The 24,668-nt window shown below is 38.8% G+C and overlaps 1 pseudogene; it reads right to left on the reverse strand.

Annotated features, from left to right (window-relative positions):
* Positions 1-3,712: 3,712 nt before the first annotated feature.
* LOC112133015 (large ribosomal subunit protein eL8-like) lies at positions 3,713-4,336 on the reverse strand (annotated as a pseudogene).
* Between the last annotated feature and the right edge of the window lie 20,332 nt (positions 4,337-24,668).

Consider the following 24,668-nt stretch of genomic DNA (forward strand, 5'->3'; position numbering starts at 1 on the left):
ATAAATAAATAAATAAAAATAAATAAATAGATCTGAATAAAGATTAAGGAAATGATGACTAGAAACTACACAAGTGAGAAGTTATTTGTCCGGGAGAATGGGTGACTTACTGTATTTCTTTTAGTTAGATTGTATCAAGGTATGATTACAAAAATCAATAACAATTTTATAGAAAATAAATAGAGAAGCAACAAGCTAAACCTATTGAGAGAACATAACTTGACTGTCATTTTATGTATATAATACAGTATTATTTATAAAACTGTAATAGATAAGAGTCAGGTATACAGTATACATTTCAAAGTATTACCAGAGCAATGAATAGTATTTACAGTTATCTATAATTGTAGAATTGTTAACATATACTTTTATTTGGATTTCTTACCTTAACAAAATACGGTCACTCTATCAATCTCAGAGAAATGTCTGTGCAATTAGTATTTTGGTGTTAACTTTGAGTCTTTATAAGGTCATATACTCATTTTTCAAAAGGAAAAGTATTTCCACTGTAGAAAGATGTCTGTTGAGAAAATAAATCTCCCTTCAGCACAATTTTAATTTCAAAATGCTGCAATACCCAGACCACAATCCTAGCTAGCATTAAGAAAAATCACGTCCTACAAGGATTATCACTAACAAAGGAATAAGGATTTTGAAGGCCATTCTCAAGGCAAGAGCTGCATTGTTGAGTAGGAGTAATCTCAGGGGATGGCTGATATCAAAGGAGCAGTGGAGTCTTTCTGCTTCGAGTACAGGATGGAGCACAAAGCAAGATTGATTGTCATGTTTTACCTGCAATCAGGGTGAGGGAAAAAACGAAAGGGCTTTTCAAGAGTTGAAGGAAAATGCTTTAAGGCAGAACAAGTGGAGATTAGAGCTTTTGTTTCACAGTGATCTTTGCTTTCATTTATACACATTCCTGATTTATACTTAATGACATGAAAGTGGCTAATTTTCCTATTCATAGAAAATATTGCTAAGTGTGCAAATATGAATTACTCACTGCTTCTCTTTAAATGTACTCAGTTAACAGGTCAGGTTTTCTTTTTTAATTTTTTTTTTTTTGAGACCAGAGTCTCACTCTGTACCACAGGCTGAAGTGCAGTGGCGCGATCTCAGCTCACTGCAAACTCCGCCTCCCAGGTTCAAGTGATTCTTCTGCCTCAGCCTCCTAAGTAGCTGGGATTACAGGCATGTGCCACTATGCCTAGCTAATTTTTGAATTTTTAGTAGAGACGGGGTTTCATCATGTTGGCTAGGATGGTCTTGATCCCTTGACCTCATGATCCGCCTGCCTTGGCCTCCAAAAGTGCTGGGATTACAGGCGTGAACCACTGTGCCTGGCCTTAATTCTTTTTTTTTTTTTTTAAATTAGCAAACAAAACAATCAACAAGGTGAAGAGACAGCCCACAGAACGGGAGAAAATATTTGCAGTTTATCGAACTGACAAGTGATTAGTAACCAGAATATATAAGGAGTCCAAACAACTCAAAAACAAAAAAACAAATAATCTGATTTTAAAATAGGCAAAAGATCTGAACAGACATTTCTCAAAAGAAGAGATACAAATGGCCAACAGGTATTAAAAAAATGTTCAACATCACTAATCAGAGAAATTCAAATCAAAATAATCATGAGCTATCATCTCATCCCACTTAAAATGGCTTTTATCAAAAAGACAGGCAATAAGGGATGCTGGCAAGGATGTGGAGAAAGGGGAACCATTGTACACTGTTGGTGGGAATTAAATTAGTACAACCACTATGGAGAATGGTTTGGAGGATCCTCAGAAAACTAAAAATAGACCTCCCATATGATCCAGCAATCCCACCAGCTATAGACGCAGAAGAAAAGCAATCAGTCTGTTGAAGAGGTGTCTGCACTTCTATGTTTATTGCAGCACTGTTCACGATAGCCAAGATGTGGACTCAATCTAAGTGTCCATCAGCAGACGAATGGGTAAATAAAATGTGGTACATATATATAGAGAATGGAATATTCTTCAGCCATAAAAAGAATGAAATCATGTCATTTGCAACAACATGAATGGAACTGGAGGATATTATGTGAAGTGATGAAATAAGCCAGGCACAGAAGGACAAATATTGCACGTTCCCACTCACATTTGGGAAGTAAAACAGTGATCTTACGGAAATAGAGAGTAGAATTGTGGTTATCAGAGTCTGGACGGGTAGTGGTGGGGGGAGATAAAGAAATAATTGTTAACAGGTACAAAAATACATTTAGATAGAAGGAATAAGATGTAATGTTCAGTAGCTCAATAGGGTAAACATAGTTAACAGTAATTTATTGTGTATTTCAAAATAACTAGAAGATTGGAATTGGAATGTTCCTGACGGGAAGAAATGATAAATGTTTGAGGTGATGGGCATCCCATTACCCTGATTTGATCATTACGTGTTGTATGTGTTGTATGCTTATATCAAAATTTCACATGTACCCCAAAATATGTACAACTATGATGTATTCAAAAACTAAAAATAAAAAAATTATGAACACGAGCAACTAGCATCTAGGCAACTGGGTCTGCTCTGTTTAATGATTTCAATAATTCAACAAATATTTATTGACTGCCACTCATGTATTAGACACTAAGATATTTGTTAATGATACAATGGTGAATCAACAGATAAATGATTTCTCCTGATGCTTATACATTAGTACGGAAGATTAAAAAAACATGTAATCAAGTTAAGTGTGACAGGCATCATGTGCTATTGGAACATGTAGAAGGGGTTTCTGTGTCCCTGCAATCAGGACAGGTCTTTCTGAGTCTGAAGTATGAATCAGAGTTAGGTAAAGCAGAGAGGGAAGGTAGTTTAGTTTGCTTGGTACAAGACACTGTATTAAACACTGCAGTAGAGAGAGCTGTAAATGATAATTCTGCACTTACAGAATTTGCAATTTAGTAAATATGAGAATATTATCTAAATTTACTGAATGCTCATTGTGTGCTAGGTGTTATTAAATACTTACTTGTATTGATTCCTTTAATCCTCACAACAACTGTATGAAGGAGTTACTGTTATTGACCATCTAAAGGTGAGGAAACAGAGGAACAGAAATGGGAAGTAGCTTGCACAGAGCTTCCTGATCTCCCTGATAGCCAATGACAGGCCTAACATACAAATACTTGGCGTCTGGGTCTGAAGCATGCACTCTTTTTTTTTTTTTTTTGAGATGAAGTCTTGCTCTGTCGCCCAGGATGGAGTGCAGTGGCACGATCTCAGCTTACTGCAACCTCCACCTCCCAGATTCAAGCAATTCCCTGCCTCAGCCTCCCAAGTAGCTGGGATTACAGGTGCCCGCCACCACACCCGACTAATTTTTGGATTTTTAGTAGAGACGGGGTTTTACCATGTTGGCCAGGCTGGTCACGAACTCCTGACCTCGTGATCCACCTGCCTCAGCCTCCTAAAGTGCTTTGAGCCACCGTACCCGGCCTCAAAGACTGCACTCTTAAGAAGCATTTTAGTCTAAGAAAAGATTGACATACATAATTGCAGATTTACAAATAACTGCAATGCAATAAATTACAGTTACTATAAGAGCATCCTTATATCGGAACTCAGTGGAATGCCTAGGGCTTGGTGTGCCTTAGCTTTTTAAGGAAAATTTGTATTATTTTAATTATTTTTATGTACAGAAAACTCAACAGTGTACATTTAACCCAGTTTAGTGGGAATTTCTTTAGCCTTTGCCTTTTTGAGCTTTGGGGCAGGTCTTCCTGTAGACTAGACGTCCCAGTCTTGCCTTCCCCTTGGTAATGCAGTAAGGGACCCCCATTTTACCACACAGGGCAGGCAGAAAGATAACCAGCTTGATGGGATCCACGTCGTGTGCAATCACCACCAGCTGAGCTTTCATGTTCTCCACCAAGGTGGTGACGGTGTTAACTCTGGCTGGAAGGACAGGTGGTCTCTTAGTGGGGACGTCCCCTTTGCCAGCAGCTTTCTTCTCAGCTGGGGCCAACAGCCTCTGCTTCTTCTCTTGCTTTGTCTTTAGTCTGTACTTGTGGGCCAGCTTAAGCAGCTGAGTAGCTGTTTGGCGGTCCAGGGCCTGGGTGAACTGGTCAATCGCAGGAGGCACTTTCAGTCGCTTACAGAGGATGGCTCTCTGCCGCTGCAACCTGATATAGCGGGGCCGTTTCACAAGGTGGGCGAGGTCTCTTTTGGGTTGGATGTCCTGTCCAATGCCAGAATTCTTAGGCCTTTTCTCAAATAGGGGATTCACCACTTTCTTGGCCTCCTGCTTCTTCATGACAGCAGGGGCCGGAGCCACCTTCTTCCCCTTGGCCTTCTTTCATTTCGGCATCTTGAGCGGCGGAAAGAGAGAGACGCCCCTTTTCTTTCTTTCTAGACTCTCACTCCCACGGACTTTTGGTAGGTGCACTAGATAGCACACACAGTTTTCCCTTGAAGCAAGGCATTTCTGTCTGGTTGAAAGCAGACTCATGGCCTCTAAATGCTTGTCATGCAGTCTGCAAACAAGATGTTTAAAGAAAGTTGAAAACTCATGTTTCTCCTTGTGGAAGTTCATCCCTCTTTCCGCACGAGGTGGACTACAAGAGGTCTTTCTGGCTGGACCAAACTTATTTTCAGGAAGCAGCTCTGAATCTGTAGAAAAGCTTGAACACTACTAGTTCTCAAAGTGATGCTGCATAATACAAGAAGAGGCTACCTTCATTTGATGTTTCTATGATTACTCTATGTCCACCTCTACCGTGATGCCGACTTACTAGGGATTGCTAACATTTAGGCATACTTGCATGGTAACAACTTAACAGTTTAACTTTGACTACAAAGGCCAGTGAAGGGATTGTCTACTATAATTTTCAATTATGTTGAAATGTTTCCACAATAACCATCTTTAAACACTTTATGTGTCTAGAAATGCAGGTTACTTGGTGAAATCTAATCTCAGTGGAAAGCTTTGATGCTCTGTATCAAATGAAAACTAATTTAACTAAGCCATCTATGCTGCACATTAATATTAAGCAATTATATGAACTAAAAGCACTGTGAATACATGAATTGCTTTCATTAAAAAAAGATTTCCTTAATTACCTTCTAAGCAAATATTCTTCACTAAACTTTTTAAGTATTTGCAATACTCAAATAAAATAGGTAATGGGGATGTCAATTTACATGAAATACATATTTCTAAAAATCTAAATTGTATTGCAAGTTTAAAATATGTTTACAAAATCCAGAATTAAATATAATTTTATAAGGCTATTTTGATTTGGATACTGTTATGTTATGGGATGAAAACAATATTTCTTGTTTTTCATCCTTTACTAGCCAAAGGTTTCTCAGGTTACCACTCATATCATATTGTGATGTTATGATGTATGCCCATACCACTTTCTGTCTCAAGGAAAAGGTCTGTCTCCTCTTATCCACATTGGCTGCTGTGCCCATCTCCCTGGTCTCCATCTTGCTGGCACTAACGTAGCCCCTCATGTTCACAGAGAAGAAAGGCTGAGGACGTACATGGGTGTTTTGTGACTGCAAGCTTTTCAGTGCTTCTGTGACTCTAACTTCTGTGAAATTTCTTGATTTTCCTCAAGTGGGACTTCAGGGGATTCATGGAATATAAAAGATGGAGCTAAAACAGACTATTTCCCATATGTTCTTAGGCTTAAATGTTGAAGTGTAAATGTTTAAGCTGTATTTATTTATTTAGGACAAATTATAATTGTATATAATTGTGGGGTACACAATGATGTTATGATATATGCCCACAGTTTAGATGATTGAATCAGGCCAATGACATATCCATCTTTTTTTTTTTTTTTTTTTTTGATGGAGTCTTGCTCTGTTGCCCAGGCTGGAGTGCAGTGGCAGGATCTCGGCTTGCTGCAACCTCCACTTCCTGGGTTCAAATGATTCTCCTGCCTCAGCCTCCCGAGTAGCTGAGACTACAGGTGCACACCACCACGCCCAGATAAATTTTTTTTTTTTGTATTTTTTAATAGAGATGGGGTTTCACCATGTTTGCCAGGATGGTCTTAATCTCTTGACCTTGTGAGCTGGCTGCCTCGGCCTCCCAAAGTGCTGGGATTACAGGCGTGGCCACTGTGCCTGGCTCTCCATTTTAAATATGTATCATTTATTCCTCCTGTTTAAAGCTTAATACCCTTTGACCGACATCTGTCATTTTCCCTACCCTCCAGCCTCTGGTAACCACTGTTCTACCCTCTGCTTCTGTGCATTTGACTTTTTAAAATTCCACGAGTGAGATCACAGGGTATTTGTCTCTGTGCCTCACTTATTTCACTTAACATAATGTCCTCCAGGTTCATCCATGTTGTAAATGAAATAATTTCTTTCTTTTTCCTTTTTTCTCTTTCTTTGTTTTTTTTAAGGCTGAAGAACATTCTGTCGTGTATAGATCTCATTTTCTTTTTCCATTTATCCATTGATTGACACTTACATTGATTCCATGACTCGGCTATTGTAAACAATGCCGCAACGAACATGGAAGTGTTGATATCTCTTAGACATATTAATTTCAAGTCCTAAGGGTATATAGTTAGAATGGGGTTGCTGGAACACATGGTAATCCTATTTTTAGTTTTCTAAGGAAACTCCACACTGTTTTCTGTAATGGCTGTGCTAATTTATATTCCCACCAGTGTACAGTGTTCCCTTTTCTTCACATCCTCACCATCACAGTTGTTATCTTTCCTCTTTTTGTTGCTAGCTCTTCTGACAGATGATATATCATAGTTTTAATTTCTATTTCCCAAAATATTAGTGATATTGAGCATTATATATATATGTATATATGTTGGTCATTTGCATGTCTTATTTTGAAAAAATTTATTCAATTTCTTTGCCCATTTTTAAATTGGAATTTTTTTTTTTTTTTTTTGCTATTAAGTTTTTTGAGTTCCTTATACATTTGAGTTCCTTTTAAAATGTATTGCTTGTTAATTTTTTTCTGATCTGCAGATTGTCTCTTCACTTGTAGTTGTTTTCTTTGTTGTGCAAATGTTTTTTAGTTAACTGTAATCTTATTTGTCTATTTTTGTTTTTGTTATTTGAGCTTTTGGGGGTCAAATCCAAAAAAAAAAAAAACTGCCCAGATCAATGTTGTGTAGTTTTCTCCTCTGTGTTTTCCTAGTACTTTTTATAGTTTCAGGTTTTACATTTAAATCTTCAATTCATTTTGGGTTTATTTTTGTATACTCTATGAGATAGGGTGGGACTAATATTATTCATCTGCATGTGAATATCTCATTTTCTCATTGTCCTTTATGGGAGAGATTGTTCTTTACGCATTGTGTGTGTTCTTGGCATTCTTATCAAAGTCAATTGATGAAAGGCATGGGTTCATTTTTGTGCTCTCTATTCTGTTCCATTGGTCAGTGTTTCTGTTTATACTAGTGTCATGCTGTTTTAATTACTATGGCTTTGTAATATAGTTTGAAGTCAGGTAGTGTAAGACCTCTAGCTTTGTTCATTTTGTTCAAGACTGCCTTGGCTAGTCAGGCTTTTTTGTGTATGTTTCTGTATGAATTTTATGATTTTTTTTTTCTATTTCCATTTGCATGAAATATGTTTTTCTGTTACTTCACTTTTAGTCTATTTGAATCTTTAATAGTGAGGTAAGTCTCTTGTAGGTAGCATATAGTTGGGTTTTGTTTTTATACATCCTATTTCTTTGTCAAGCTTCTCATTTTGTAATATTTTTCATATTTTATTTAATCTTCAATCCTTATATTCTTATAGCTGACTGAACTTCTTTAAGAGCTATATTAATTTTTTGTTAGTCATTTCATAGATCTCCATTTCTTTAGGGTCTATTGTTGAAGCTTTATTTGTTTCTTTTGGAGATGTCATTATTCTGATTCTTCGTAATCTTTGTGTCCTTACATTGGTGCTTGTGCATTTGAAGAAATGGTCACCTCTTCTGTCCTTTACAGGTATTCTTTGGCAAAGTTACACTCTCACTGAAGTCTAGCCTGTGATTCTAGGTGGCCTACCTGGTAACAATGCTAAGCAGGCAGAGCTTGGAAGTCTAGCCTGTGATTCTAGGTGAGCTACCTGGTAATGGCACTAAGCAGGCAGAGCTTGGCATTAGACTCTCTAGCTTGCTAAGCCTCTGCCTTTGCTTTGAGATCAGATGGATCTGAGCTCTTCTATTTGGTGAGACCACTGGCTGGGTTCTGCAATCAGGCAGAGATGGTAGCTGGGTCCTCTGATTGGATGAAGACACAATGTGTATTCCCTAGTTAAATGGTACTGCTATTTGACTTTTGGAATTTGGGTAGGGCTGCAGATTGGGTCCTAAGCTTAGGCTGAGTCACTGATTGAGAGAGTCAGGATCAGCTGCTAAGTTGGCAGAAATGCACAATATTGAGGTTTGCTTCCCTGCCTGGATGTAGCCTTGGTGTGGGATTTGAGGTTGAGGTGAGCTGCTATTTGAACTCCCAGGTTGGGGTGGTCTAACCCCTGTATGTAGCCAAGATATGCCATGGTGGGTATCTCACTCCATGAGCAGGGTCTTCTTGGGTCTGGTTCTTGGGATGGACTTTTAGGTTGAACCAAGCTGCTCTTAAATGCCCAAGTGGTGCAAGTATATTCCCTGTGCTTTGCCAAAATACTCTGTTCTAGGTGTCTGTCTTCTCAGCGGGAGGAAGTTGGGGGAAGCCTGAAGCTGAGCATGGAGGCTGAGTGTCTAGGGATTTAAGCTACATTGATCTTTCCACTGTGCTTCTGGGGTAACCAGCTTAGCTTTGCAGGTGGGCTCTGGTACTCCCACCTATGTGGTGCTGTTTAAGACGCTACTACTGGTACCTCTCGTCAGGTGCCTCTGCTGACAGTAATGCAGAGCTACCACCAAGATACAAGCCCTGTCTACTGTGAGTAACACCTCCTTTCTTTGCTTGTATTTGACACCAGGTGACCTAGTCATGCCATGATCCCATGTTTCCCATGAAGTGAGAACAGATTGGGCTTCCTGAGAGGCATCTTGGAGTGCTAGTTAAGCTGGATGGCCACCTTATGTTTTATTTTTCCACTTTAGAAACTGTGGACCCAGGGGAATCCTCTCTGTGTGGCACTGTGCCCATTAGGGGAGGGGGAGGGGGTAGCACAGTCAGAGTGACACTGTTCTGTTACCTGTCTGATGTAGTTTTTATGTGGTTCTGTGTCAGGTTTATTTACAATTTTGGAATTTTCGCCAAGATGGTCTTGTATATAAATAGTGGCTAGTTGACCTTTCTTTTGGAAGGGAAGAGCTGAGATGTCCTATTCTGCCATCTTGCTGATATCATTCCCTTTGTTGCAAAATTTTTAATATAAAGCTATTCCCTAGGTTAATTGCTTCTAAATGTGAAGGGTATATTATATCGCAAAAATATAAATTTGGAGTCACATCAAAAGAAAGAAGAAGAGTGAGAAAAACTACTTTAAATAAATTATGAGGTCAAATATATGCTTCAAAATATTTTTTTCTTTTGCAATGTAAGGATCAATTCAGAAAAAAGAAAATGTTTGCAGAAGCCTTTCTTAAATGTTATTTTTTCTTAATTTTTATCAACGATTGCTGCTTGTGTTTAGTTTTATTTTAAGCAGCTTTATTGAACTATGATCAACATATACTAAACTTAAACATTTGACAAATTTTGACATATATATATATACATATACATATATATAAAACATCACTATAGTAAAAAAATGAGAATATCCATTTCCCAAAAGTTTTCTCTTGCCCCTGGTAGTATCTTGCACCTGACCTTTCCTGCCACCTCTCCCTTCCAAAAACAGTATATACTCCATTTTTTCTTCCTTCTTTTATTTATGTCATTCAGAATAAATATTTTGAGATTTATCCAAGTTGTAGCATGTTATTAATAGTTTATTGTTTTTGGTGTTGTGTGGTATTTCATTGAATGGTTAGACCATTGATGGATATTTGGGTTGTTTTCAGTTTTTGGCTATTACAAATAAGGCTGCTATGAATGTTTATATACAAGCTTTTATGTGGACAGGCATTTTAATATTTATTGGGTAATACTTAGAAATGGAACAGCTGGTAGGTATATGGTAGGTTTACATCGAACTTAAAAAGCTGTCAAAATGTTTTCCAAAGTGGCAGTGCCATCTTACATTTCCATCAGCAGTATATGAGAATGTATATTACACCACATCCTCTCCAGCACTTGTATGGTCAGTTTAAAAAGCACATGTATAGTCTAATAGGTGCATGGTGGTAGTTCATTGTGGTTTTAATTTGCACTTCTTTTGTGACCAAAGATGTATAGCATTGTTTGTCATTGATAGAACTTCGGTGGTAAAGTCCCTATTCACAGCTTTGGACCATGATTTCAACTGGGTTTTTTTTTTTTTTCATATTATTGAAATTTAGGAGCCATTCATATATTTTGGGTCCATCTCCTATATCAGATATATAATTTTCAAATTTTTTTCAGTCTGTGTTTTATATTTTAATTTTATTTATTTAATTAATTTTTGGTGGGGGGAGACAGGGTTTTGCTTTGTCACCCAGGCTGGAGTGCAGTGGTGTGATCACAACTCACCGAAGCCTCAACCTCCCAGGCTCAAGTGATCCTCCCACCTCAGCCTCCTGAGTAACTGGGACCACAGGTTCACACCACTATGCCTGCATGGCTAATGTTATTATTTTTTGTAGAGATAGGGTCTCACTATGTTGCTCAGGTTGGTCTTCAACACTTGGGCTCAAATGGGTCTCCTACCACGGCCTCCCAAAGTGCTGGGATTACAAATTTGAGCCACTGTGCCTGGCCTTAATTTTCTTAATAATTTTTATTTTTATTTTTTTGTTTGAGATGGAGTCTCACTCTGTCGCCCAAGCTGGAGTGCAGTGGTGCGATCTCGGCTCACTGCAAGCTCCACCTCCCGGGTTCAGGCCATTCTCCTGCCTCAGCCTAGCTGGGACTCAGGTGCCCGCCACCACGCTTGGCTAATTTTGTTTTTGTATTTTTAGTAGAGATGGGGTTTCACTGTGTTAGCCAGGATGGTCTCGATCTCCTGACCTCATGATCCGCCCGCCTCGGCCTCCCAAAGTGCTGGGATTACAGGCGTGAGCCACCGTGCCCGGCTGAAGAGCAGGAGTTTTATGTTTTGTTAAAGTACAATTTATTACTGCTTTCTTTTATGGCTCATCATTTTGTCATCTGTAAGATATCGTTACCTTATCTAAGATCACTGAGGTTTTTTTTCTTTTGTTTTTCTGGAATTTTTAAGGGATTTGGCTTAGTCTCCTGGAGGTGGAGTGAGAACAAAGATCCTAGAGAAATAGTGATGGAGTTCTATTTGGCTGAGGCTGCAAAGAAGATTGGTGGGGGGGTTCTGGAAAGAGCAGAGGTCTTTTTCAAAATGATCATGAGCAGTACTCTGGGGATGTGTGAACAACTCAGAAAGAATTCCTTTGACCACTTGGTGCTGTTTAAGAGGCTACTACTGGCCGGGTACAGTGGCTCATGCCTGTAATCCTAGCACTTTGGGAGGCTGAGGCGTGCAGATCACCTGAGGTCAGGAGTTCAAGATCATCCTGGCCAACATGGTGAAACCCTGTCTCTACTAAAAATACAAAAAAATTACCTGGGCATGGTGGCGCACACCTGTAATTTCAGTTACTTGGAGGCTGAGACAAGATAATTACTTGAACCCGGGAGGCAGAGGTTGCAGTGAGCTGAGATCGCGACACTGGCCTCCTGGCAGTGCCAGGAGAGCAGACTCTGCCTTAAAAAAAAAAAAAGTGGCTACTCCCAAGGCCTAGCCATTTTCAGTTCCTAAAGATCTATGGAAATGGCAGAACTGGCAACCTTTAAGGAATCACAAAGGCTAAGACAACAAACATCTCAGTCTTATTTACTTAACTAGCACGAACTCAGATCTGAGGATGAGGGGCCTCCCTGATGGGCAGGAACTTAGTTTGATCATAGAGCCCCAAGAATGAGCTAGAATTTCCTGCTAGCTTTGCAATATGCAAACTTGGTGCCAGGTTAATGCAGAATTAATTTAAAGAAAACAAGAAAATGCAATATCTTTCGTACCTCATAGTTACAATATTAGCATTTTCTCTCCAAGTTTCAAAGTTGGTTGCTATTTACTTTTTCGCTTTCTTTTTGTTCCACCTGATAACTTTCCAAGTTAATTATTTATGCTGCAGAAAAGTTATAATGGGTTATGAAAGCAATTCTGTGCTGTATCAGCTTTCATTTTCTCTTTTGATCAAATATCACTATATTTAATACATATTTTTTCACAATTTGTAGTTTGGGATTGGAGCCACTTCTCAGTTTTATGATGGATGGAAGTTTAGTTTCTAGTTTTTGTACGTTTAAATAGGTCTCCATAGGTTTTAAGAATATGTCTGATACTATTTTAACAAATCTTTAGCCTCTGGAGTATGTATTCTGGGTGTGTGCCATACTACTAAGAACTCAGAAGAACTCAGTTTCTCTTTAAAACAGATATTTTTATGCCCTCCATCCCCACTCCACCCCATCATTTTTCCTGGGAGCAGCCAAAGCCATACACAGAGTAGGAATTTAAATGTAATTTACAAATGCTGTCCTTCTCATTCCTCCTCCTGTGGTGATTTGTCCCAGGCCTCCTCTCTTCCTCTTCTAAGTCTGAATCAATATCAGTTAACAATGTCTCGCCAACACTCCTGATCGGTTTTTAGTATATATGAGCTCCACCTCACAGATTAGCAGAGCCTTTTCTCATTTAAGAGGGAACAGTTGAATGTGAATGAGTTGAATCAGGCTGATATAGGTTTCTACTGGATTTTCACTTTTCTACCTATAAAAGTGAGAAAAATGAGAGATAGCTGAAAAAGGACCAAAGACCGCCTCTTGAGGCTGTATGAGCAAGCTGCTTATCCCTGAGGCTGACACTGTTTCACTGACTTCACTAATATCAAAGATGGAGTTGAATTTGAACCCAGGTCTCTCTTATTTGGAGTACATTACATTAGATTTTGTGTTTACTGTTTCCTTCTGTGATGCTAATGGAATATGATATGGTCATAGACTATATTAATTAAGACGTACTTCTCAAGTATAAGTGGGTATAGACTAATAATGCTACTGCTTTTCAGTAAGTGGGTTAATTTGACACGGGAATTCACAATTTGACCATTTTATAAACAGAAATTATAAGGGACTATCTTGCAGAAAATTCGGTCCAAAACTGATTAAAACAGAATAACAAAATAAATTTATACAAATAAAACTTAGGAATAAAGAAGGTGACACGTGACCAAACACTGCATCAAATTTCTGTTAGCACCTTTAACACATATATCCTGACTTCTAATTTTTTCTAAAAACCCACATATTTTTATTTATTTATGTATTTTTTTGAGATGGAGTCTCGCTCTGTCGCCCAGGCTGGAGTGCAGTGGTGCGATCTCGGCTCACTGCAACCTCTGCCTCCCGGGTTCACACCACTCTCCTGCCTCAGCCTCCCGAGTAGCTGGGACTATAGGCGCCCACCACCACGCCCAACTAATTTTTTGTATTTTCAGTAGAACAGGGTTTCACCATGTTAGCCAGGATGGTCTCTATCTCCTGACCTCGTGATCCGCCCGCCTCGGCCTCCCAAAGTGCTGGGATTACAGGCATGAGCCACCGCGCCTGGCCTCCAATTTTTTTATGAAAGGTAATTTTCATATACAGTCACAATACATGGGCATTTGTATGTTTATTCAGTAACTTGCAAATGATGCTGTCAATACTTTTTCAAGAGGAAACAATGCTCTTCCCTAATGGAAGAGTCAATCTGGTATATTCTACTGATCTCACTCAGAACAGTGAGATACTTAGGAGAGATCTTCTTCTTGGACTAAACGTAAAGACTTAAAAACTCGAAATTATATTGGTCATGTCTTTTTAATAAATATGACTTTATTAGATACATTTTGAAGGGACTTGTGTCTTATTGATATAATAAAAGAGCAGTCTATCACTCGTTTTAAACCGGTTACTTGAATATCAGCCTATGGCTTTTAAAGCTCTGAACAGTTAGAACTGAGCTGTATTTCTGTAATTGATGGACTGTCCACATGGCCTAGAGCACATTCAAATGATGCTCCTAAATAAGCTTCCAGTTATCACCGAGGCACATGCAAACAGGCAGAAATTTCACATCCAATCATTGTACAAGAGGAGAAAATTCTGCTTGTATAATGGAAACGATAACCTTGAAATACTTCAGCACTCATCTTTGAGGAAAGCAGAAAGACCTGAAACCTGTCATGTGACTAGCCCGTGAAGCCTAGAATCACAGGGCAGCATTAATTTCATGGGATCTAGCGAAAGAGGATCTAGATGGTCATTCCAAGTCCTATGTAGCCTGTTAATCATCCCCATTTTACACTTAAATTTATTCAATAGGTGTCTTTACATGAGTAGATTTTAAGTATAGGTAATTTGTAGGCACAATTCTTTACCAAATATTTAAACATAATTTCTAAAATTATTCAAGGTTTTATCCTATTGCACAGTTAGACTCTATTTCAGTTGAAAAATACACGTCAAATTGAAAGGTGTGAAATTATTTTTTTAAGCCGGTACTATAAATTATATGCCAGAAATATATGGTCACTTTCCCTAGTCATAGCAAATGTTCAGGTACCAAGTTAACTTTTCAAAAACTTTTCTAGAAGATCCATGGAAATCAGCTGTCACACTGCAACAGGACTCAGGAGGCCTAATACGTGCATTCCTGATATATTCAGCTGTTTTAATATACAGTAGAGTAATACAGTGGAAAACAGACTGCATATGGAGTCAGAACTGTATACAGCTTTGTTCACTCAATGTTTTTAAAAACACTTTTAAGAATGTTTTAAAAGTGTTTTTAAAATGTTTAAATGTTTTAAAATGTTTAAAAATGCTTAAAAATGTTTTTTGTTTTTTGTTTTTTTTTTTTTGAGACGGAGACTCGCCGTGTTGCCCAGCCTGGAGTGCAGTGGCGCGATCTCGGCTCACTGCAACCTCCACCTCCCGGGTTCACGCCATTCTCCTGCCTCAGCCTCACGAGTAGCTGGGACTACAGGCACCCGCCACCACGCCTGGCAAATAAAAATGTTTTTAAAAACAAAAGTGAACCACCTTTGTTCACTCATTGTTTTTAAAACTTTAGGTACCATTTAGTGTTTTGGAACTTTACCTGCTTATTATCTGCAACATGAATTTAATAATATTATCATAAAAACTGCATCTAAAAAGAAGATGCACTCAGGTAATGAGTCATATACAACTGTGGGTAGGCAAGATTTTCTTGTTCCCTGTACCTTATTAACTCATTAGTGCAGGATACAGATTGGGTTACATCTGCTAGTGAGGAACTCTGTGTTAAAATGCCTTTCCATAGGTGTGCCTTTCTCCTGTCCCTGCAGTGCCACCACAAAAGCCCAGCCAGCTGATGGCTTTAGCCAGTGTGGCAGCAGGGAGTGTGAGGCTTCTGGCTTTGCTAGGACTCAGGCCAGCTGTCTCCGTCACTAGGCTCAGGGTGCTCCCTTTAGTTACAAAATCAGACCCCGTGGTGTGGAGCCTGTGCATGTTTGCATTGCTCTTTTGAGTTAAAAATCATTTAGACCTAATGAGTTTAGGATAAAGGACTTATAAACAGCCTTCTTATCCAAGTTTTCTGCAGTGGAGTCTGCCAGCTCATGCCCAGCTAATGATGTGTCTTTGGAGCCATTAGGTATTTTCTATTATTTTATTGCACATAAATATGCTTTGTGGACCTTGTAGAAAGAGGTGACTAGAGACTGGAGCAAGATTCAGGTCTTCCTGGATGCCCTGCTAAATGTCATATGATTACATTGGTTAAAGTCCTAATTCTTCATTAATACCAACATATGTGATGGTGGGTTGCTTTCATGTATTTCTGATAGTAATCATTAGTGCTGTTTATTGTTAATATGATCATTTTATTCTTGATTTCCTAGTATACTGAAGAAAAGTATGTTATTCAATCAGCTTTTTGCTAAACTATATATATTTGGCCCTTAAAAGTCCTTTGCTTGCTGCCTGAATGTTGAAGTTTCTTACTGTTACTTCCAGGTCTTCTCTTTTCACTTTCCAGCATAATTTCATCTGCTTTTATGGCATTAATTATCTCTGCATTGATTACTTCTAAATTCATATCTCCATGCTTAATATTTTATTTGAGATTCAGTTCCACATTAATGTGTCTACTGGATTCCCCAGAGGCATCTTAATATGGATTAAAAAATCCATTTTTATGGCCAGGCGCAGTGGCTCACGCCTGTAATTCCAGAACTTTGGGAGGCTGAGGTGGGCGGATCATGAGGTCAGGAGTTCGAGACCAGCCTGGCCAACATGGCGAAACCCCGTCTGTACTAAAAATACAAAAATTAGCCAGGTGTGGTGGCAGGCTCCTGTAGTCCCAGCTACTTGGGAGACTGAGGCAGGAGAATCACTTGAACATGGGAGGCGGAGGTTGCAGTGAGCCAAAAAGGTGCCATTGCACTCCAGCCTGCAACAGAGTGAGAATCCGCCCCCTGCCCCAAAAAAATCATTTTTATAACCACCTATATTTATTTTACTTCCTGTTTTAATGAACGAAGTCAATGGCACTATCACTTGCATTTTCATTCTGATCCACTCTGCTCCATTCTGTCCCATGTCCTTTGTTCACCTGCACATCCACGTAGTTGCTGAGTTTCAGGCTATTCCGTCTCAGGGCAGAGCCACTGCTCTGACTTCCACTGCTTCACCTCAGACCCTCATCCGATGCCACCTTGGCTATTCCAGGAAACTGCTCTCTGCTTCTAGTCTTATCACAGCTGGGAGGCGGGTTCTCAGCCATGCTCGCCCCCGACCTGGAAACAGACTCGGGGCTGGGAGACGGGTTCTCAGCCATGCTCACCCCCGACCTGGAAACAGACTCGGGGCTGCTGTTGGGGGCACGGTGGGAGTGAGACCGGCCCTCTGGGTTGTGTGGGATCCTCCTGATACTACCACAGCTGATGCTTTCTTGAAAGCACCACCTCCCAGCAGAAACCCAACCAGCACAAAAATCGTGCATTAAACAACCAAAGCTAAGGACCCTCATAGAGTCCACTTCACCCTGCTGCCGCCTCCACCAGAGCAGGTGCTGGTATCATGGCTGGGAGACCCACAGATGGTTCACATCACAGGACTCTGCAGACAACCCCCTTTGCCAGCCCCGAGCCTGGTAGACTTGCTGGGTCACTAGACCCAGAAGAGAAAAAACAATCACTGCGGTTCAGCTTTCAGGAAGCCACATCCCTAGGAAAAGGGGGAGAGTACTACATCAAGGGAACGCCCATGGGACAAAAGACTCTGAACAACAGCCTTCAGCCTTAGACCTTCCCTCTGACAGAGCCTACACAAATGAGAAGGAACCAGAAAACCAACTTTGCTAATATGACAAAACAAGGTTATTTAACACCCCCCAAAATCACACTAGCTCACCAGCAATGGATCCAAACCAAGAAGAAATCCCTGATTAACCTGAAAAGAATTCAGAAAGTTAGTTATTAAGCTAACCAGGGAGGGCTCCAGAGAAAGGCAAAGCCCAATTTAAGGAAGTAAAAAAAAAAAATGACACAAGAAATTAGGGCAGAAATTTTCAATGAAATAGACAGCATAAATAAAAAAGAATCAAAACTTCAGGAAACAATGGACACACAGAAATGCAAGATGCTCTGGAAAGTCTCAGCAGTAGACTTGAACAAGCAGAAGAAAGAACTTCAGAGCTCAAAGACAAGGTTTTCAAATTAACCTAATCCAACAAAGACAAAGAAAAAAGAATAAGAATATATGAGCAAAGCCTCCAAGAAGTCTGGGATTATGTTAAATGACCAAACCTAAGAAAAATTGGTATTCCAGAGGAAGAAGAGAAAAATAAAAGTTTGGAAAACATATTTGGGGGAATAATCGAGGAATACTTCCCTGGCCTTGCTAGAGACCTGGACATCCAAATACAAGAAGCACAAAGAACACCCGGGAAATTCATCACAAAAAGATGATCGCCTGGGCACGTGGTCATCAGGTTATCTAAAGTTAAGACAAAGGAAAGAATCCTAAGAGCTGTGAGGCAAAAAAAACCCCAAAAAAACACAAAAAAACAAAAAAACAAAACAAACACAAAACCTCTAAAGGAAAACTTACCAGATTAACAGCAGATTTCTCAGCAGAAACCCTAAGGCTAGAAAGGGTTGTGGCCCTATCTTCAGCCTCCTTAAACAAAACAATTATCAGCCAAGAATTTTGTATCCAGCAAATCTAAGCTTCATAAATAAAGGAAAGATACAGTCCTTTTCAGACAAACAAATGCTGAGAGAATTTGCCACTACCAAGCCAGCACTACAAGAACTGCTAAAAGGAGCTCCAAATCTTGAAACAAATCCTGGAAACACATCAAAACAGAACCTGTTTAAAGCATAAATCTCACGGGACCTATAAAACAAAAATACAATTAACAAAACAAAACAAAATGAAAAACCGAGGTATACAGGTGACAATAACACAACGAATGGAATGATACCTCAAGTCTCAATACTAGCACTGAATGTAAATGGCCTAAATGCTCCACTAAAAAGATACAGAATTGCAGAATGGATAAGCCGTCACCAACCAGCTGCTGCCTTCAAGAGACTCACCTAACACATAAGGACTCATAAAATCTCTTGCTAATTTCTCCTCTCCTTTGCTCCCTAATCCTATACCAGAAAGCAATTTTATCCTTAAAATTGCCACTTGCTTCCCATCTATTCGATAAAGTCTAAATTACTTATCTTGTGCATGGTTTTTAGTTGTCTTTTGCCTACCCAGTCCTCTGACCTCATATTCCCAATGTTTATATCATTCACCATGACTTGGAACGTTTCATTCCTTATATTATCCCTTCCCTAGACCTTCCTTCTGATTATCTCTTCCATCTGGACCTTTCCCTTCCTCATTGGGCAATTTCCATTCATTATTTAAGGCTCGGCTTAATTTTACTCCCTTGTGGAGCTCTTCCTTATTACTCCCTAGTCAGTAGCTCCCTCCCCAGCACTGTCTCTAGGCCTGTATCACAGCACCACACCACCTGCTGACTTGTCAGCCCGGCTCATGATACCTTGCTGCCTTTAATCAAGTCTGGTTCTTTGATTATGATCACAGTGTTTGCTACATAGTAGAAGATAAAGAAATACTTATCTGTTGGATGAATGGTCAAGTAGCAATGAACTTTGCCTATTCTTTTTTAACATAAGTAACTTCAAAATACCTTCTTTTACTCTCATTGAAGGTATTTAAAATACCTTCACCACAATTTTACTCTCATTGAAGGTATTTTAAAATACTTTCAATTCCTTACCCTTCAACATCCATCTCAGCCCCCAGTTCCACTGCAGATGCAACCATTTTTAAGGAAACTTTTTAGATATATTGTAAATACTGAAAATAAAAAATAATAACTATTTAAAATGAAGATCATTCAGGAAAACTTACTATTTCATTTGCATTTAGTTCAATATGCCAATTTCATGTGCTGTATTTATAAAAGTATTCTTTAATAAGCATCACTAATATATTTATGAGAAGCCATTAATTAACTGCCTCTATAAAAGGCTGGTGTCGAAGGTAATGTTATCTCAAAATCTGAGATGTTTAAGTTCCAAACTTTGTCAATTTTTTTCTGTAATCAAGAATCCACATGTTGGATGTTTTACTATAAAATAATACTGAGTAACATTTAACATGGATTTAAAGCTGGAGACAATAAATTTATTATGGTGTAAATTAGCTTCTTTATAGAATTTTTTCCTAAGTTGTTCAATAACATGGGGGTTGGAATGAATGGGATGTACTCAATAACTATTTTTAATCTATTTAGGTATGAATGACCAAATAAATGGGTGGATGGATTTCTAGGCACTGTCTTGGGAGACAAAAGATTAAGAGTAACTAAGTTGAATTTCCTTCCTTTGGCAAAGGCTGTCCCTTAAACAACTGGTGTATTGTCAGAAAGTGATTTAAACTATGTTCATGCAGCAAAAAGCATCTGTTTTGTAAATAACCAAAACATTTTGTTCAGGTGGCAAAGTGGTATCTTCAATTTAGAACTGACCAGCCTTTGGTGAAATGCTTCTAATTAATCTAATTGCTTAATTAAATCCATGCTCAAGGGATATATTTTCAACCAAAGCCTCCTAATTGTTTATCAATGAGTGTGATTCACATTCTGCTTTATCTGTGAGCTCCTTCTTGAGCTCCTTAAAGATAGCCAAAGACAGGGGAAAAGAGGTTTTAGAAACACTGCCTCACATTGAATGGACCTTAGTCGATAGGTAGAATAGAAGCTGGCAGGTCACAGTATTTCTAAATAGAGCACAGCCAACCTTAGGCTTCATCTTACCATGAAACATAGAGCTTCCTTCCTATGTGATTCACGAAGCCCTTTCCATCACTCTGGCCATCCCTCCAGCTCTTCGCCTGTGTTCCCCCGTTTCTGCTCTTGTTTCCATACATTCTCTCTGAAACTCTCAAAAATACCTTCTCCTCCCTTTCCATATTTTCTTCATGTATTTTTCTTTTTCTTTCTTTTTTATTTATTTATTTATTTTTGAGACAGAGTCTTGCTCTGTCACCCAGGCTGGAGTGTAGTGGCATAATCTTGGCTCACTGCAACCTCTGCTTCCCCGGTTCAAGCAATTCTCCTGACTCAGCCTCCTGAGTAGCTGGGACTACAGGCGCCCACCATCATGCCTGGCTAACTGAGATATATATATAGATATACACACACACACATTATGTATATACACACATATATAATGTGTGTGTGTATATATATATATATTTTTTTATTTTTAGTAGAGGTAAGGTTTCAACATGTTGGCCAGGCTGGCCTTGAACTCCTGACCTTGTGATCCACCCGCCCCGGCCTCCCAAAGTGCAGGGATTACAGACATGAGCCACCATGCCCGGCCTTCTTCATGTATTTTTCAAATTAGCAATTTATATTTTTGAAATTGAAAATAACATCCAATAGATGAACAGCATATCATGTCAGAAGCCTTGCTTTCAACGCATTTGCATTTGCTTTAGATCGTCGTCTCTTCTCCTGATATCAAGCCTGACATTTCTTACTCTGAAAATAATTTTATCTCTTGTCAATCTTGTTATCTCAGCTACATCTCTTAATGTTGATTACACCCAAATCCATGCTTACTGAACACAGTCATATGTTCTAAGTGAGTTAATATGTGTAAGGCATTTAATAGTTGGCCTGGTACTTACTAAGTGACATGAAATTTTTGGCTATTACTATTACATCATCATCATCATTATCATTACTATTATTATCATTATTCTTATGTTTCTATTAAGTTGCCTCAGAGCAAATCAAATGCATATAACCAAATGTTTTAATCCTTATGTGTATGTTTTTTAATGTAAATTCATAGTTTCCACTCTCAAACTTGTCGTTCTTCCTTGTATGCTCTGCATTGAACCATTGTTAATTTCTTACCAACCTCTGTTACATCTCTTGTATTCATTTTCTCTTCTCCATGTAGATCCCATTGACTTTGGTTTAAACTCATTTCACTTCACTGGGATTCTTCTCTAGACGCTGAACTTTTTCTTCATACTATAATTCATCTTATCTGTGGTAACCAGTTTATTTTTTAAAGCGTAGTTCTGTTTACACGACTTCTCACAAGCTTCCAAGTCCCCATTGCCCGTTGAGTAAAGTTCACCGTCCTTCATGTGACACTGAAGACGCTCAGTCTTCTGCTTTCAGATAATGTTTCTGACGCGGTCACCTGCCATTTTCTTTCACACCTCCTAGAGTGCAACGGATCTGCATAGTATTCAATGCTCCTTCATTCAATGACTATGTAGTGAAGTGTTCCTGGAAGCTTGGTTCTAGTTTAAGTGTCTTCACCCAGTGATAAATAAGACTGACACGATCACTGCTCTGTGATTAGCATCACTTTGCTCATGCTCCCACCTCTGCTCCCTTCTCCAAGATACTTTTGTTCTCATTCATCCACATCTGATTTATCTGGTGTGAAACTGATCGTACGTCTCCTTATTTATGAAGTATTCTGGTCATTCTGACTGAAAGTCCTCTTTTTCTTCTTCATTCTCACGTTATTTATTTATATCTTTTTCATTGCACCTAGCCTTTTCACTCTTGTTCAGCTTTCTGTTCAGTGTTCAGGGAATACATGAAGATTCTCTGAACCCGCAACAAGGAATGCTGTAGCTTGGAATAGTCTTTCTAAATCCAGAGGCTGCTTTCTTCAACTGTGTGTGCCTTTCATAAGTTTCCAACTTCTATTCAGAGCCAGCCAATGCTGTGTGTACTGGTACAAAAACATAGTGTTGTAAGACTAAATGTAGAAATGCACTTAAACTAGAAGCAATAACAGACGTAGGTTAGTGTAAGTTATATTTTTTCTGTGAGTTTTGAATTTTGTTTTCACTTTTATATTTCTGCAAATGGAAGATGGCAAAAGGGCTGTAAAGAGGTGAAGATCAGAAACTGCCTCAAATTTCAAGGCAAGAAAAGGCAGATTGTTAGAAATATCCATCTGATTGAAGGAAAAGTGACATGTTTGCTTGAGGTATGTGTGTAATAGATTCCACTGGCCACTGCACGGAATATGTGCAGACACCGCTGATGCTGCAACCTTATCTTAAAAACTCATCCTTTAAAAAATAATTTCAGCATCACAAATACGCTTTTTCTTTATTTCTTCTCATACTGTCTTGCCGCCTAGTTACCAATTTGCTGAAAACGTAGTTTCACAAGAATCCTGATTTGCAGAGCACAGGTTTCCTTAGCTCAAAGTTGTATATATGTTCTGAAATGGAAATAAAGTCTCTTTAAATGATTGGATTCAGTGGAGCTGGGTTTACTGTAAAGGGAATTTTAATAGCTATTTTTCAATGAACACAGACCATCTCCTTTTGATTAGGTTTAACTATTAATGTAATTTGACAAGTAGGTGAGAAGCTCATGCCTCATCTTCATCTGCTGTCTAAAGTAACTTAAAACAAAAGCAAAGAAAAGAAGCAGTAAGGTGTTGCTGCTGGAAAATTCTGTCTGAAAATGCTGTTACTTTTGAAATTATTTATAGAGAATTCACTGAAGTGAACTATTTCAATAATTTTTTATGTTAACAAAGGTTATCAATGATAAGATGAGCCAATTATAATAGTCTATCATAACTTAAAATTAATCACTGGTTATCTTTTCAACATATTTTACCTGTCCAGGAGAGGAGCATGTCTGCAGTGCTTAAGTGTATAGTCTCTGAAGGCAGGTGGGAGGTTTGAATTCAGTCTCTAGGGTCTGTACGTCTGTGACCTTGGGTGGCACAGAAGGCTTATCCTTTGTCTAAGCCCTGACTTCCTCAATAGTAAAATAGGGATAATAATTATACTTACCTCAAAGTTAATACTCTATAGGCCGGACACGGTGGCTCACGCCTGTAATCTCAGCACTTTGGGAGGCCGAGGTGAGCAGATCACCTGAGGTCAGAAGTTCAAGACCAGCCTGGCTGACATGGTGAAACCCCATCTCTACTAAAAATACAAAAATTATCCAGGCAAGGTGGCACGTGCTTGTAATCCCAGCTACTGGGGAGGCTGAGGCAGGAGAATTGCTTGAACCCGGGAGGCAGAGCTTGAAGTGAGCCGAGATGGTGCCACCGCACTCCAGCCTGGGCGACAGAGTGATATTTAGTCTCAAAAAAATTTTTTTTAAATAGTTAATATTCTATAAATTTTAGCTCTTATTATTTATTTATTGTTAAGAAAATACTCAACATTTTGAAGGAAATGATTACATCTTTCAACATTCTTGTGACTTTTCTGGATATCTGCTGATTTGATGCATTTTTAAAAATCAAAATATGTAACATGTTTTTACCTTATTAATCTATCATACCATTTAAATATACAACCAGTGTTTCTTCTCTTGGCTAACAAGTGAACGATAATGATAATTCAACAACTACATGATTTATTATCTGACCTGAGGTTTAACTTTAAATGCCAATATCATTTTTAAGGTATTTTAAAATAGACTTTATTTTTAAAGTAGTTTTGTGTTCATAGCAAAATTGAGCAGAAAATAGAGTTCCAATATATACCCACCTCCAAACATGAATAGCCTCCCAACTGAAAGCATTTTCATTGAAAGTTTAATGATTGAGGGTTGCTTGCTTTTACATAATCTACTGTCTATGTATTTTTTAAAAATTATAGGCCAGGCGTGGTGGCTCATGCCTGCAATCCCAGCATTTTGGGAGGCTGAGGCAGGTGGATCACCTAAGGTCAGGAGTTCAAGACCAGCCTGGCCAACACAGTGAAACCCTGTCTCTACTAAAAACACAAAAATTAGCCGGGCATGGTGGCGCTGCCTGTAATCCCAGCTACTCGGGGGGCTGAGGCAGGGGAATCGCTTGAACCTCAGAGGCGGAGGTTGCAGTGAGCCGAGAACGCACCAGCCTGGGTGACAGAGCAAGACTCCATCTCAAAAATAAATAAATAAATAAATAATAAAATAAAATAAATAAAATTATGTTAATAGATGTTACTATATATGTTCTGGTTAAAAACCTGAGAAAGTATTTTATT

Source organism: Pongo abelii, chromosome 3 (assembly GCF_028885655.2).
Source record: "Pongo abelii isolate AG06213 chromosome 3, NHGRI_mPonAbe1-v2.0_pri, whole genome shotgun sequence".
NCBI lineage: Eukaryota > Metazoa > Chordata > Mammalia > Primates > Hominidae > Pongo > Pongo abelii.